The sequence below is a fragment of the Eriocheir sinensis genome, unplaced genomic scaffold (genome assembly GCF_024679095.1).
Source record: "Eriocheir sinensis breed Jianghai 21 unplaced genomic scaffold, ASM2467909v1 Scaffold633, whole genome shotgun sequence".
NCBI classification, from domain to species: Eukaryota; Metazoa; Arthropoda; class Malacostraca; order Decapoda; family Varunidae; genus Eriocheir; species Eriocheir sinensis.
Genome location: NW_026111980.1, coordinates 247,501 through 262,994, shown reverse-complemented (window position 1 = coordinate 262,994; position 15,494 = coordinate 247,501). Strand labels below are relative to the sequence as shown.

Here is a 15,494-nt window from a genome sequence, read left to right as displayed (position 1 = left end):
TGTCTCTCGCTCTCTTTCGCTCGTCTCTCTCTCTCTCTCTCTCTCTCTCTCTCTCTCTCTCTCTCTCTCTCTCTCTCTCTCTCTCTCTCTCTCTCTCTCTCTCTCTCTCTCTCTCATACCAAGGTGTCTGTTTCTGTTGAACTATCAATCAACTTACTTAATTTTCTCCTCCTCCTACTCTTCGTCCTCCTCCTCGTCCTCCTCTTTCTCTTCCTCCTTAACCTTCTCTTCTTCCGTCTCTTCTCTTCGACCTCTTTCTGCTCTTCCTCCTCACCTTCCTCCTCATCTCCCTCTTCCTCCTCTTCCTCCTCCTTCCCCTCCCCCTTGCACACTGTCTTCTTCCCCAAGTTATCAGACGCAGTAGTGGATAGATCTGTGGCGCACGTCGATCAGGTGGCGCGAAGTTATGTCCAGGTATGAAAAGTTGCGTTGGCTGTGGGCGGGGAGGGGCGTCCGTGGTGTTCTGCGGGGCGTCGCGTCTTGTTTGCTGATAACAGACGATGCTTCAGCCAATTGTCAGGCTGCTGCCGCCCCTGGACACTCGTGGGTGGCAGCTGCAAGGGGAAGGAGACGTGGCAGGAGGGCGATAATCAGAAGTATTTGAAGGACGCAGTTTGGAGAGGCGAAGGGTTAAAAAAGCGGGGAGCCGGAGTGACGAAGTGCCCGGGGATGTTGCTCGTAATCAGCTGAGAGAGGTACTTAACGCCACACGTCTGTCTTGCAGGGCCTGTGAGGTTGCTGGCAACAAGCATGTCTGGCCGCCTGACGGGCTGCCCGGCTGACGTGGAGTGCCGCCCCGACGTTCTCCCTTCTTCGGTAAGTAGATTCTACTGTCATATTTGGCGCCTGAAGGGTAAATGTCCAGAGAGTTGCCCATCTCACCGCGGTACTTCTCACCCTAACCATGGGTTAGATCTCATAATTCTATGCATTTTGAACCCCATATACATGCCTCGCAAATTGATAGAATCGCTGCTAGCGATTTTTGAAAAGTTAGTGAGTTTTTTGCGGCCGCCTCGGGGCGTCACGGGGGGACTGGGATACTTTGTTCCCCCGCCTCCAAAATACGATATTACGCCTCCATATTGTACTTAAGGGACGAAATACATGTCCCTTAACTATAATATGAAGGCGGAAAAACTTAGAAGTAAACAAAAAGTGGTAAAGGTAGTGAAAAAGCATATTATACGTACGCGCGATGTGTTTTGATGGCGTCCATATTGGGAAATGAGCAGTGTTGCCAACGATCCGGTTAGCGATGGTACGCTTGGTTAGCTATGGTACGCTTAGTTAGGCATTAGCCCACGCATGTGAGACAGGTCCACCACGCGTGGCTATTTTTTTTTTTAGAACACGCACCTTTACCTAATACTATACCCGGCCCAAACCTTCACAAAAGCCTTTGGGTAAAGGTGCGTGTTCTAAAAAAAAATAACCACGCGTGGTGGACCTGGTCTCACATGCGTGGGCTAATGGCTAATTAAGCGTACGAACGCTAACCTAGCGTACCACCGCTAACCGGATCGTTGTCAACGCTGCTCACATCGCAATGGCGTCGCCATGTAAACACACCCCGCGTATGTATAATATGCCTTTTCACTACCTTTACCACTTTTTCATTACTTTAAGTTTTCCCCTTCATATTATGGTTAAGGGACATGTATTTCGTCCAATTAAGTACAATATGGAGGCGTAATATCGTATTTTGGGGGCGCGGAGTGATTTTCAATAATTACCAAAACACTAACTTTTCAAAAATCGCTAGCAGCGATTCTATCAATTTGCGAGGCATATATATGGGGTTCAAAATGCATAGAATTATGAGATCTAACCCATGGTTAGGGTGAGAAGTACCGCGGTGAGATGGGCAACTCTCTGGACATTTACCGCCTGAAGTATATGGCGATGCCGGGCTGTGACGGATGGATATGTACACTTGAGCTGTGTGGGTGAGTTGTGGAGGCGTGTGGGGGTGGGGGTGGTAGTGTTAGGGGGATGCGTTGGTGGGTAGCAGTGTGGGGGTGTGGAGGCCTTGTGTGTGTGGGAAGGGCGTGGACGTGTGGGTTGACGTGGAGGGGGATGAGGAAGAGCTGAATTGTGCTCTGTGGGGGAGATGAGATGAGGGGAACACACACACACACACACACACACACACACAACGGCAGCATCGGTGACCTAAGCCTTCCCCACGGGAGCATGCATTACCCTCAAGCTTTAGTATTCCAATATGTATAAATCCGGCCCGTAACAGCGGCCCGTCACTCCTCGCTACAAATACAGGCGGCACCTTCGAGTGGCAACATTTCAGCCAGCAGATGGGCGGGGGTTCGGCTCCCGTCAGCACCGCCAGAGGGCAGCACTGAGGCGAGTCGAGCTGCGTGCCGACCCTTTGAAGCCTTGACTAAGAATAATAAAACCCAAAGGGGACAGACTAAGAGAAACTATGGTTCATCAGCTTCACATCGTACCTTAAAAATACCCATGAACACCTGTTAGGCATAAGTAAGGAGGCGCGAGCTTTGTTATACTGGAATATAATCTTATACTTGGCTAAAACTATCACCGCTTTTCTATTCGACTTACTAAAGACCTTCACTTGACCAGCTCTTGACCAGACAAGGGGAGGAAGTAGGGGGAAGCGGATCGTATTGAGAGAAAGGCGGCGGTGTCTCTCCCGCGTGTGTTGTGTCGTGTGTAGTGTCGTGAACTTTATCGCTCGTCATCTGCGTCATCCGTCACCGATCACTCTCCACGGCCCGTCAGGACTATAGATGAAGGTATGGTGAATATTTTGAGCCCATCTATGTGTCACTTTCTCCTATGGTAGCTGTGTAATTTGCTCATTTCAACGAACATCTTCATTTTCACTCACTGTTGGGCAGCCATCACGCGTTACGAAGGTGGAGGAGGATGGGTTCACAGCATCCCTCCTGTGTTATTGACTCCCTTGGTTTATGTCCGTAGCGAGCGTTGCATTTCTCTTGTCTTAATCGTTCAACATCCTCACCATAACTTGTCCGTCGGTATTTGCCGTCATTCAAAGTGGTATAGGAAGGTATGGTGAATGTGTTAAGCTTCTCTGTGACATTTCCTCCCGTAGTTATGTGTGTATGAAGAGATTTAGTTTTCTTAAGTAATCGTTGGAAATCCTCGCCATCACTCATCGTTCACCATTTATATTTGATAACAAGGATAGAGAAAGGTATGACGAGTGTTCTAAGTGCGTATATGTGTTATTAGGTCCAGTTAAGTATGTATATATGGCATGAGTGAAATAATGGCCTAGGCGCTCTGTAATACCTTGTGTCGGGGAAAGTGTGTGTGTGTGTGTGTGTGTGTGTGTGTGTGTGTGTGTGTGTGTGTGTGTGTGTGTTAGGCTTACGAATACCTTGGGTGATGGGTTTTATAAGAGAGAGAGAGAGAGAGAGAGAGAGAGAGAGAGAGAGAGAGAGAGAGAGAGAGAGAGAGAGAGAGAGAGAGAGAGAGAGAGAGAGAGATGGCCTTTGTGTTATGCAACGGGAATGTTAACCCTTTCACGCACCAAAAGTTTAAAAGTCAAAGAGAAACTGTTCCTTAGATAACAAAGGAAGGAAGGGAGAGAGATAGAGTGCCTGCGTCAGGAAATTGATAGAATATGCATGTGAAGAACGGATGGAATAGAGAATGAACGGAAAGAAAGAAGGAAGGAAGAACGGAAGGAAGGAAGAACAGAAGGAAGGAAGGCAATGAATGAACAATAGTACCTAAGTGATAAGATATGCAGTGTAGATCACTATTATGAGGAAGTGAAGAAGAACCAAACCCACGGATAAAGTAACCGAGGGGGAAGGGTACGGAATATTGAAGAGCAGAAATCACAACGTATGCCTTTCTTTGTACCCAGCTAAGCGCTTATCCGTATGACTTAGGATAAATGAGAAGTGAGGATTCGAACTGTTGATGTGTTTTGGGGTTGAGGAACACGAGGAAGATGAGTTTGAGGAGGGAACGATGAAAGAAGGTCGTTAAAGGGTTAGTTAGAGGAGTGAGGATAAGAACTGTAGATGTGTTTTAAGAGGCTGAGGAGCACGAGGAAGTAGAGGTTGAAGAGGAACGATGAAAGAAGTTAGTTAAGGGTTGGGGAGTGAGGATAAGAACTGTAGATGTGTTTTAAGAGGCTGAGGAGCACGAGGAAGTAGAGGTTAAAGAGGGAACGATGAAAGAAGTTAGTTAAAGGGTTAGAGGAGTGAGGATAAGAACTGTAGATGTGTTTTAAGAGGCTGAGGAGCACGAGGAAGTAGAGGTTAAAGAGGGAACGATGAAAGAAGTTAGTTAAAGGGATAGAGGAGTGAGGATACGAACTGTAGATGTGTTTTAAGAGGATGAAGAGCACGAGGAAGTAGAGGTTGAAGAGGGAACGATGAAAGAAGTTAGTTAAAGGGTTGGGGGAGTGAGGATATGAACTGTAGATGTGCTATAGGAGGCTTGGGAACACGATGAAGGAAAGGTTAAAAAGGGAACGATGTAGGAGGTTAGTGAAGCCGGTAACACCTCTGAATATATACGACTACAAGACCTAGAGATCCTAGAGTGACCTGACGAAAGAGTAGTTGAGAATAAGGCGACGGAGGAGCAGTTAGCTTGACAATATTGACAGAAGACAGTACGGGAAGCAATACTGCGGTGGCTTTTCAAGAGGTAGAGGACAGCCAATAGGAGGAAGGGAGATGATTACATGAAAAGTCTTAGTAGTATAGTCTTCATAGACATTTCGATGCACTATCACACGCATGCGACATGACTAGTAGGCATTGTGTTGGGCATTTCCATGTATAGTTTTATGACCCTGGTGGTAGTGTGACAAAGCTTCTGTACCATGGGCGTGAGGAACACACTGGAGAACCCGACATATCATCTTTGTGGCCTTGGAAATAGTTGTTGTGACAGTCCAAAGCGTCTTAGAATACTTTTGTTTTACGTTTCGCCTTTGGCGCCAGTGTGGTGTCATTTGTCATCCGGTGTCCTAAGACATCCCATCCTTAATTTCGCATCGCGGAACCCAATCTTAACTATCTAAGAGTAACTAGGTGAAGCGTCTAAGTGTAAAAAAGTACCAAGGAGGACCTAAAAAGCGATGCAAAGTGGAACAGGTCACAAGAAGAAGTGATTGTTCATATCGTAGTTATATACATACATGCGTCATCATTTGCTTTCATAATAACAAATAAACTTGGGTGGGACAGATCCCGACAAGCAGTCAACAAAAGACACGGTACCGTGTCGAAATTCATGTATCTATTCAGGATGGGATGTCTCACGATCTTGGGATGTCTCATGACACCACACCGGTAGTCTTTCTTGGTGGGCCTGATGGTCAGCTCCACCCCGTTATGGCGTAGGCAAGTGTTTATAGTGGTGCCATCCTGCTTGGCCCATGCTGCTCCCCAGAGCTCATCTTTGGTCCTCTTTTAGAGAGAATCTAAGAGTCCGTGTTGATGGGTGGCCACTCAGCGGTGATTGAAAAATTGTCAGCTTGTTTGTAGCGGCGGGCGTGACGTGAACATGCGTCTTCCTGGACGCCACGAACCACGCCAACATTCAACCGTCGCCTCCCCCGAGGCGTGTTTTTATTATTATTATTATTATTATTATTATATGAATCAATGAAGGTGACCCGCCGGAAAGCACGAATGGTATAAGCCAAAAGGCCCAGCGGACGACACTTCACCGAGATCGGGAAATACAGAATGAAGGAGAAAGCAAAGAATAGGAAGATGGAGAAAAATTTAGTAGGTAGCGAGCTAAGAGAAGAAAGGCATTCACATGTATTTTAAATGTTTCACAATTACTAGAAATAATAATCACATTAGGAAGTGTATTCCACAGAGTGACGGTCACTGGGATGAAACACCGGGAAAATTGTGATGCATTACATCGGTCGACAGACAAGGAACGGTCATTTAGCTCCAAGGAGTGTCGTGATGGTTGTGAGAGAGCAGGCAAACGACGGTGCAATGGGTGGTCGATATTAGACACAATTTTGAAAAAAATAAGACAATGATCCCACCAAGCGACGATGCCGAAGATTAATCTCGAGATTCGGAAGAAGAAATTTAATCTGGTTGAACACTCTATTCAACAGCTTTAAGTGAGACTCAGCTGCAGAAATCCAAACGGAATGACAGTACTCGAAATGAGGCAGTATGAAAGAGTAAAAGCATTTTTTTACATCATCAGAGGAATAAAGCTGACTGCACTTTTTTAATTTTTTTTTACAGCGAAGGAGACAGCACAAGGGCACAAAAAAAAAGGAAACAACAATAAAAAAAGCCGGCTACTCGCTGCTCCTATAAAGAATTCGAAGAGGGTGCCTGAAAGAGCAGTCAATTACGTGAGAAGAGGTGTCCTGATACCTTCCTCTTGAATGAGTTCAAGTCGTAGGCAGGAGGAAATACAGATGAAGAAAGATCGTTCCAGAGTTTACCAGCGTGAGGGATGAAAAAGTGAAGATGCTGGTTAACTCGTGCGTAAAGGTGGTGTCACACTAGCACTTTTTCCGTCGATTAATGCGATTTCCGTCGATTTTTCATCGTTCCGCATGAACTTATCGCATGAATTTGTCAGACGATCAGGATCGTTTCCGCCTGCAAATTTCCGCCTTTGTTTACATTTCCAAGACCAAGACCGAGACTTTCCGCGTGGCTTCAACCTGTCTCAAACGCTCTGCTGCAGTGACAGCCTTCCTCATCCTGGTGTCATTTCTGGCAATAAGAGGTGTCACTAACTCCAGAAGTCTGTGGTACTGGCTCTTGTCCAACCTGATCCAATTCTTCAGAGTCTCATGATCCTCTAAACTCAGCTCTTTTAACAGCCTATGGTACACACTTTCTCTTTCCCGACGACCCAACCATGAGCGCATCCATGCACGCTTTTTGGCTTGTTTAGCTCGTCTAAGTCTCACAATACACAGTATTAGGTTAAGAGCAGCGTATCTTTGCCGCAGCGTGGACTCCATGTTTGTTTACATTCCTTGGTCTGTGCCGACGGAAAGTTTCAGACGAGACACCGTTTGTGTGTGACAGGCCGCTGCCAAGATAGCGACGATTTTCAGAAAAACGACGGAAAAAGTTGACGGAAAAAGTGCTAGTGTGACACCGCCTTCAGGGATTTGGGCAGTAAAGGGATGAGCTTGAGTAGAAAGTCGTGTGCGGCGCGGCCGCGGGAGGAGGGAGGGGGGGTAGGCATGCAGTTAGCAAGTTCAGAAGAGCAGTCAGCTTGAAAATATCGATAGAAGATAAAAAGGGAGGCAACATGGCGATGGAGTTAGAGAAGTAGAAGACTATCAGTAAGAGGAGGAGAGCTGATCAGACGAAGAGCCTTAGACTCCACTCTGTCCAGAAGAGCTGTGAGTGGAGCCCCCTCACGTGAGATGCATACTCCATACGAGGGTGGACAAGGCCCTGTATATGGATAGCAACTGTGTGGGGAAGAAGAACTGGCGGAGGCGATACAGAACGCCCAACCTCGAGGAAGCTGATTTAGTAAGAGAGGAGATGTGAAGTTTCCAGTTAAGATTTTGAGTTAAGGATAGACCGGTGATATTTAGTGTTGACGAAGGTGACAGCTGGGAGTTGTCGAAGAATAGGGGATAGGTGTTTGGAAGATTGTTTTCAGTTCATATGTGCCTAAGAAGGGTGACCGTTCCAATCCCTCAAACTACCGCCCTATAGCTTTACTTTCCTGTCTATCTAAGGCTTTTGAATCAATCCTAAGCCCGAAAGATTCAAAAGCACCTTTCCACTTCTAACCTTCTATCTGATCGCCAGTATAGATTCCGCAAGTGGCGTTCTACTGGCGATCTTCTTGCTCTCTTAACTGACTCCTGGTCATCCTCTCTTAGCCGTTTCGGTGAAACTTTCTCTGTTGCGCTAGACGTATCGAAAGCCTTCGATAGAGTCTGACACCAGTCTTTGCTTTTTAAACTGCCCTCTTTCGGATTATATCCCTCTCTCTGTTCCTTTATCTCCATTTTCCTTTCCGGCCGTTCTATCTCTGCGGTGGTAGACGGTCACTGTTCTTCCCCTAAACCTATAAACAGTGGCGTTCCACAGGGCTCTGTCCTATCACCCACTCTCTTCCTGTTACTCATCAATGATATTCTTTCCATAACAAACTGTCCTGTCCACTCATACGCCGACGACTCCACTCTGCATTATTCAACTTCTTTCAATAGAAGACCCTCTCAACAGGAAGTACACAACTCCAGACTGGAGGCTGCATAACGCTTAACCTCAGACCTTGCAATCATTTCCGATTGGGGCAGAAGGAACCTTGTGTCCTTCAATGCCTCAAAAACTCAATTTCTCCACCTATCAACTCGACACAATCTTCCAAACACCTATCCCCTGTTCTTCAACAACACTCAGCTGTCACCGTCTTCAACACTAAACGTCCTCGGTCTATCCTTAACTCAAAATCTCAACTGGAAACTTCATATCTCCTCCTCGCTAAATCAGCTTCCTCGAGGTTGGGCGTTCTGTATCGTCTCCGCCAGTTCTTCTCCCCCGCGCAGTTGCTATCCATATACAGGGGCCTTGTCCGCCCTCGTATGGAGTATGCATCTCACGTGTGGGGAGGCTCCTCACACAGCTCTTCTGGACAGAGTGGAGTCTAAGGGTGGTATTGTTAGACGCGAAGGCTAGCGTCCTTTCCTGTCGCTCGACCATGTAGGTAGGCAAAGTTACTTCGTCCCTCGACCGTATTGAGAGACCAGCCCGCCAGCAGCCCCGCTTCATCTGGCTGCATCTGGGTGTTGGTACGCCTGATCGGCATCAGCTGGCCACGCACCGGCCCGATTTCCCGTTTTTTTCAAAAATCATGTTTCATATCGGGACTACATTAAGATAAAATTATAAATTTAGAGATAAACAAAACAGAAAAGCTAGATATAGCCGTAATTAATGGAAGAAGACGAGGTGCAGTGCATAAACTTTTATTTCAGCAGTCATACATATAAGAAATTATAAGGAAGTACTCTTTTAAAAATAATAGCATTTAAGATACAAATTCAAATTAAACAATTATGAAAAAAAGAAAAATGAAAAAGATAATGCAGAGTGCCGATATGAATGCATGTTCCGCCATCACAACAACGCGCGCGCACGGAAGCTGATCGACAATGGACCGCGCTGCACCACTTTCGTCAAGGCAGAGGAGAGTCCTGGTGCAGCTAGTGGAGGAAAGGCCTGTCCTTCAAGATAGGTCAACCAGCACTGCGGTCCAGCACAAGAAGAACTTGGCGTGGGATGAGATCGCCATAAACTTCAACGCCATGCACCCTGATCTGGAGCCGCGATCAGTTCAACAATTGAAAAGAAGTTTCAACCGCATCAAATTGAAGTAAGTAAATGAGGTGCATTGATTTTACGTTGTATATAGTTAACCTTTTGACCAGTATCGCTTTGTATCGCTTCTTAGGTCCTCCTCTCCTCGATCCTTTCAGTGCGCAACGCGTCATGACCCCTGTGCGCTGTCGGGCAGGGGGGAGGTGAGTTCTATTTTCACCTCCACACCTCTGTAACTATGCATTGTAGCAAATATTCGGCATATCATTGGAAAGATAAAGGCAAATACTATACAGCTTGCTTAATTATATTGCCAGTTTCATATGATGACCGACTAAACAATTATATTTTGCCATCGTATCTAAAAAAATAACCGCTATTATAATATGTATTGGTAGTATAGTTTGGTATATATTATTCTCGCTTTAACTTAGTGGTTGTAACAGCCAACTAGGCAAGACAATTCACCCCGTTCTGATGACAGGCAGCATGTTTCACGTATGAGTATGTGGTTGCATTATGTAGGAGGTGTCGGTGGACATTCCATCAGAATAAAGTTACTATGGGGTGGTGAATAGTGTTGGAACATGTATTGTGAGCGGGAGATTCAAAACACCACCAGCACAGACAGCGCGGCGTCGCTGCCACAATTTAGCAATAAAATAATAAATGCTCTTACTGTGAATTACCATATAGTTCTTGCATCACGGGGTCACGGGGAAAATGCTTCCACCTCAGCGTGCGGTTGCGAAGCAACTGGGGTCATGCCACTCCCTCCCCCCTGAGAATTAACATACTGCCCCCCATCGACCATGCCTTTATACCCACCATTAATATGATCTTAGAATGTGCCCTTGTAACATTCTGTGTGGCATCAATGCCGCGGAGCTTCACTTGTCTAGTGCCCTCCCATACTCAGATGTGCCCCCCTTTGATAAATACCTATCCACTCCAGTGTTTGGGTGATGATTAAAATGATCAACTTTTCACCTTTTGAGACACAGATTACACTAATAATGTGTTCTCCAGATCCAAAATAATCATAATGCATTAAAAATAGGCTATAGTTATTTTTCATTGTTATTACATGTTATTTGTAAGGCAAAAAGAAAGAATTACTGGTAGAATAGCAATAAGCATAGAGCAGGTGTAGCTCTTACATATGATAATATTATACCATTGCTGATCAAATAGTAACCCATTAATTCTTGCTTTGTTAGTTAAGAGCTATATTCAAACTAAAATAATCCCATGTTATCAACCTAATTGAATAGCAATGTATCTTTAATGCAAACACTATTAATATTAATAGGCACTAGAATATTAAATCTGCAACACTAATATCAATTTTGGTACAACAAGTTGTTTCCAATGCTCTTTACTATATTTGGTCAAAGGGTAAAAAAAGGTAAAGGAAAAGGTTAAGTTGGGAGCACACGCTATAGCTGCGGGTGGTGGCAGTGCTCATCTCCATCCCATTGATCCTTTGAGCCTGTCATGAGACAACCCATAAACCAGATACAGTACCAGTGTAACATCTGGGTTACCACAGTTTACTTTCCCTGGTGGCCCCAGGTACCCGGGTGAAAGGAAGGATGAACGGCTGGGTGGCTGCATGCCGACTGCCCAGGCCCAGATTCATTGTTAGGGACTCGAACCACTGCATTGCAGAGGTGTATTGTTAAAGGTTTTACAATTAAGTATGACTTTGATATATTATTGTTATTAAAATCATGTTTCAGTGCAGTGTGAAAAAAGAGAGAGCCTACAAGCTGAAGGTGAAGAGGACTGGTGGTGCCCTCCTCCATCACCTCCCAAGTTTACAGAAGAACATGAGACTGTTGCCTCCATTATCTCTGGAGAACTCAACATGGGCGAGGATGTCTTTGACACTCTTGCCATTCAAGATGGGCATCCAGTGGATGGGGCAGGCACTCCCATCATGGATGTTACTTTCAGTAAGTTAATCATTGCTTGAAATTATATCACATTATATTATCCAGCTTTCTGCATTCTTGTTCTGGTGCTGCATATAAATACTATCATTGTTATTCTCATCATCAATTTTCACTTTTTGATACACTGGTTTAGGTTAAAAGATATGCAAAAAAAAAAATATATATATATATATATATATATATATATATATATATATATATATATATATATATATATATATATATATATATATATATATATATATATAGATAGAGAGAGAGAGAGAGAGAGAGATAGAGAGAGAGAGATAAATATATATATATATATATATATATATATATATATATATATATATATATATATATATATATATATATATATAGATAGATAGATATAGATATAGATAGATAGATAGATAGATATAGATATAGATAGATAGATAGATAGATAGATAGATAGATAGATATAGATATAGATATATAGATATAGATAGATAGATAGATAGATATAGATAGATAAGTTACTCATTTCTGGGAACAAGCTCTGAGGGGGCCCAGTCTAGGATTAAATTTAAATAACTATAAATGCAATAGATATCAAATTCCCTCTGGTGCCTTTATTGATGGGGTAGTGTTTTTTCAAGTATTATAAGAAAAGAAGCTAACATTGTTATTGAAGGAAGAAATTTCCCGAGTCACATCATCTTTCATGTATAAGTATGACTGATAATGCATTGTATTATTTCACAGCTGTGAGTGGAAAACTGCCACCGACAGAGGTCCCCTCTGCTACTTCTGCCGCTGAATGTGCTGAAGCACCTGCACCTCCTAGTGCTTCTACATCTTTCCAGCCAGAAGCTTCATCCTCTGCATCCACTGCACCATCACTAACTACATTTACATGTAATGTGGCCTCCTCTTCTGCTGCCCCACGGCAGAGGAGGAAATTTGATGCAGAGTACCAGGCCTGTCGGAAGCAGCAGGATGAGTATCACCAACTCCTTCTTCAACAGACCAGAGATGAGCACGACCAACAGATGAAACTGTACCAGTTTCACAGGGAGTGTTGCAGCAGCAGCTAGATGTCTTCACGGAGACTTGGCATCATATCCGTGAGGCAGCAGACACCTGCAAAGCCAAATTTTGGACAGTTTGGGGGATGCCGGAGAGTAACATCCATGATGGGATTGCCTGCCTCATCAACTGCATGCCCATCTTGTATTGTAAGAGTGTCAAGGACACACTCGCCCATACTGAGTTCTCCAGAAATCATGGAGGCAACGGCCTCGTGTTCTTCGGAAAGCTTGGGAGGTGATTGAGGAGGGCCACCACCAGTCTTCTTCACCGTTAGCATGTAAGCTCCCCCAACATCACTACCTATGAATTTATCTAAACATTTTATTAATGTGTTCATCTTATTGACTCTCATAACATGAAGGCCAGGCCTGTTCCACTCATTCTCTTGTTGGTAAAGTATTTTTGCCTATGACCCTGTGGAATCTGAATTTATCAAATTTAAACCCATTATTACATGTCCTACCCAGCTCTCTTACCATCAGAACCTTATAAATATCCCCTTATTAAAGCCCTTCATCCATTTATAAACTTCGATCAAGTCTCCTTGCACCCTTTGCCTCTCTAGAAAATGCAAGTTTAATTAACTGTTCGAGTCTCCTCATATGTCAGGTTTTTGAACCCGTAAATCATCTTTGTCATCCTCCACTGTACCAATTCTAACATTTTGATACCCATTCTACAATTATGAAGGTGACCAGAAAAAAAAAACATTATCATGATAAGATCTAACTAATGCTAAATATAGCTTGATGACATCAGCACTTGTTGCTTACTCTCCTTGAAATGAATCCCAATACCCTATTTGCACAATATCTAGGATGAATGCATTGTGCTCTTAGATGGAGATCAGAGGTCATCAAGATCCCTGAATTCCTCTCACACCTTGATCTTCTTAGGGGAGTGTCATTTAACCAATAATTATGAGGGGTTGTTCCCATACACTCAGAGTACTGCACTTCCAGATGTATAAATAAAAACCAACACTGCCACCATCTTCAGTGGTCTTTCTTTACACCACTGAAGATGGTGGCAGTGTCCACCGAAACTGTTTAGTTAAAAATATAACTATCGTCTGCCAGTGTGGGTTTTTATTTATACATCAAGAATATTACGTCAGAGTGATTAGCCCATTCTTTGCACTTCCAGACATTGAACTCCATCTGCCACTTCCCTGCCCATTCACGCAATATGTCTAGTTCATCCTGGAGAATACTAGCGACCCGATCCGACTCAATTACTCTGCCAATCTCTGTATCATCAGCATTTTAGCATATATTGCCAACATTAACTAGTGTTAGTAGTAGTAGTTGTAGTAGGAAATACATTATATTCAGTGATGTTTGATAAATATTTTTGTTCATTTATTTATATCATGATTATGTACGTATAGGCTTCAGGCAGGAAATGAACAAATTAAAGAGACTGTAAATTTTGATCGGAAAATATTTATGCAAAATCTTACAAGCTATTTTCATTTTCTGAACAGACATAACTTATTATTAGAGAAACTACAATAAAGATCTCAAAATGTACACCACTGTGACCAACCACCACACCAAGAAAAGACGGCGCCACTATAAAACACTTGCCTGCATCATGACGGGCTAGGGCCGACTACCATCCAGGTCTCTCAAGAAAGCCTAAAAGCACTATAGGCTGGGAAAAAAAGATCAAACATGGTATATCTGTGTATAAATCAACCAAAATGATCTACTGATGTAACCATTCAAATGGCCACTTATGCAGCACTATACCTGACAACCTTGCCCATAATGTGGATATGAAGGAAAAGTGACCTCGCTCACACTCATGGTAGCTGGAAACGCTTTTAATCGCTTTTAGTCAACCCATAATGCCACCTGTAGTATATATTTACATTAGAAAAACTGCAATAATAGTGAAAAATTTTGTCATGTAGATTACTGAATTTTCAATGTGTTATTGCAGTTCCTCTAATATATATAGCACCGCATGTGCTACTGTGGGTTAAATAAAGCATTTCCAGCCACCATGAGTGTGGGCGAAATCACCTTTCCTGCATATCCACAGTGGGCGAGGATGTCAGATACAGTGCCAGAGAAGTGGCCTCTGGGATCATCTTTTTCTGGGGTGTTTTATGGGGCTGGTTAGGCTGTGGGACCACTGCCTCCTGAGCCCCATCAGTGGGAACTGTTAGCGGATGTTGTTGTTCTGTCGATGTGTCACCAGGGGAGGGGTTAGATCCTATTGAGTTGCCAGGACTTCTGTAGGAAGGTCTGCATAGACTTGAGGGCTTGGAAGGCAGTGTTGGGGCTGAGGGTGTCGCTGCCCAGCAGGCCTTCTATGTAAAGTTGGCCTGTGGATGTTGAGTCTGGTTAGGGATGCTTAATTTGAGGTTGGTGTGGAGGGAGTGGAATCTTGGGCAGTGGAGCAGGAAATGTTCTGGTGTGTTAGGCTGTGTGAGGCACCATTGGCAGTGTAGGTCTTGGACTAGACGGAGAACTTTTAAATCATCGATGGCTCGGTTGGCTTGCTGCCCTGACTCCTATCCAGAAGCCTGGGTTCCATTGCCAGCACTCAATGGTGTACATTTTGACATCCACAGAAGATCTAAAAGAATATCTCAACAATGGAAGCTCTGCGAGCATTTCCAGTGCCTACATCATAATCTGCAAGTATGTCTATGTTGATGGGCTCAAGTTCTTCTTCTGGCATGTCAATGGGGAGTTTGTTGAGGATTGCAATATTGTGCAGGATGGCACATGCAGTCACAATTTTTTTTGATGTTGAGAGTGCTGTTCTCATTGGCTTTGAGAGAATAGCAAATCTTTTCTTCCAAATCCCGAACGTTCTCTCGATCAGGTTCCTTGTTTTGATGTGAGAGGCATTGTAATGCCTCTCCTTAACATTACGAGGAATTCGAATGGGAGTTAAAGGTAGCTTTACAGGCATAGCCCGAATCCCCAACAAGTATCCTCTGTACTGCCCTCCTCCAGAGTAGCACACAAAACAGACTCACTGAAGATGCGGGCATCATGTGCACTACCTTGCCAGTTCACGACCAGATTTGTGAAGAGCATGGATGAGTTGCAGACCCCCATTATATTCAATGAAAAAAAGCCTTTCCTGCAGCGGTAAAGTTCTGCATCTTCTCCACCTGGACTGATGATTGGGATGT

The 15,494-nt window shown here is 44.0% G+C and overlaps 1 long non-coding RNA gene across 2 annotated transcripts in view; it reads left to right on the top strand.

The window, feature by feature from the left end:
- Positions 1-238: 238 nt before the first annotated feature.
- The window catches only part of LOC126993564 (uncharacterized), a 20,236-nt gene continuing 4,980 nt past the window's right edge, over positions 239-15,494 (top strand). Inside the window, exons 1-3 of one of the 2 annotated variants that reach the window (XR_007747955.1) lie at positions 239-414; positions 725-816; positions 6,258-7,151. This is a non-coding gene — a long non-coding RNA (uncharacterized LOC126993564). Of the gene's footprint in view, positions 415-724; positions 817-6,257; positions 7,152-15,494 lie in introns of those variants that run through there. The other variant, XR_007747954.1, reaches the window with a different exon arrangement.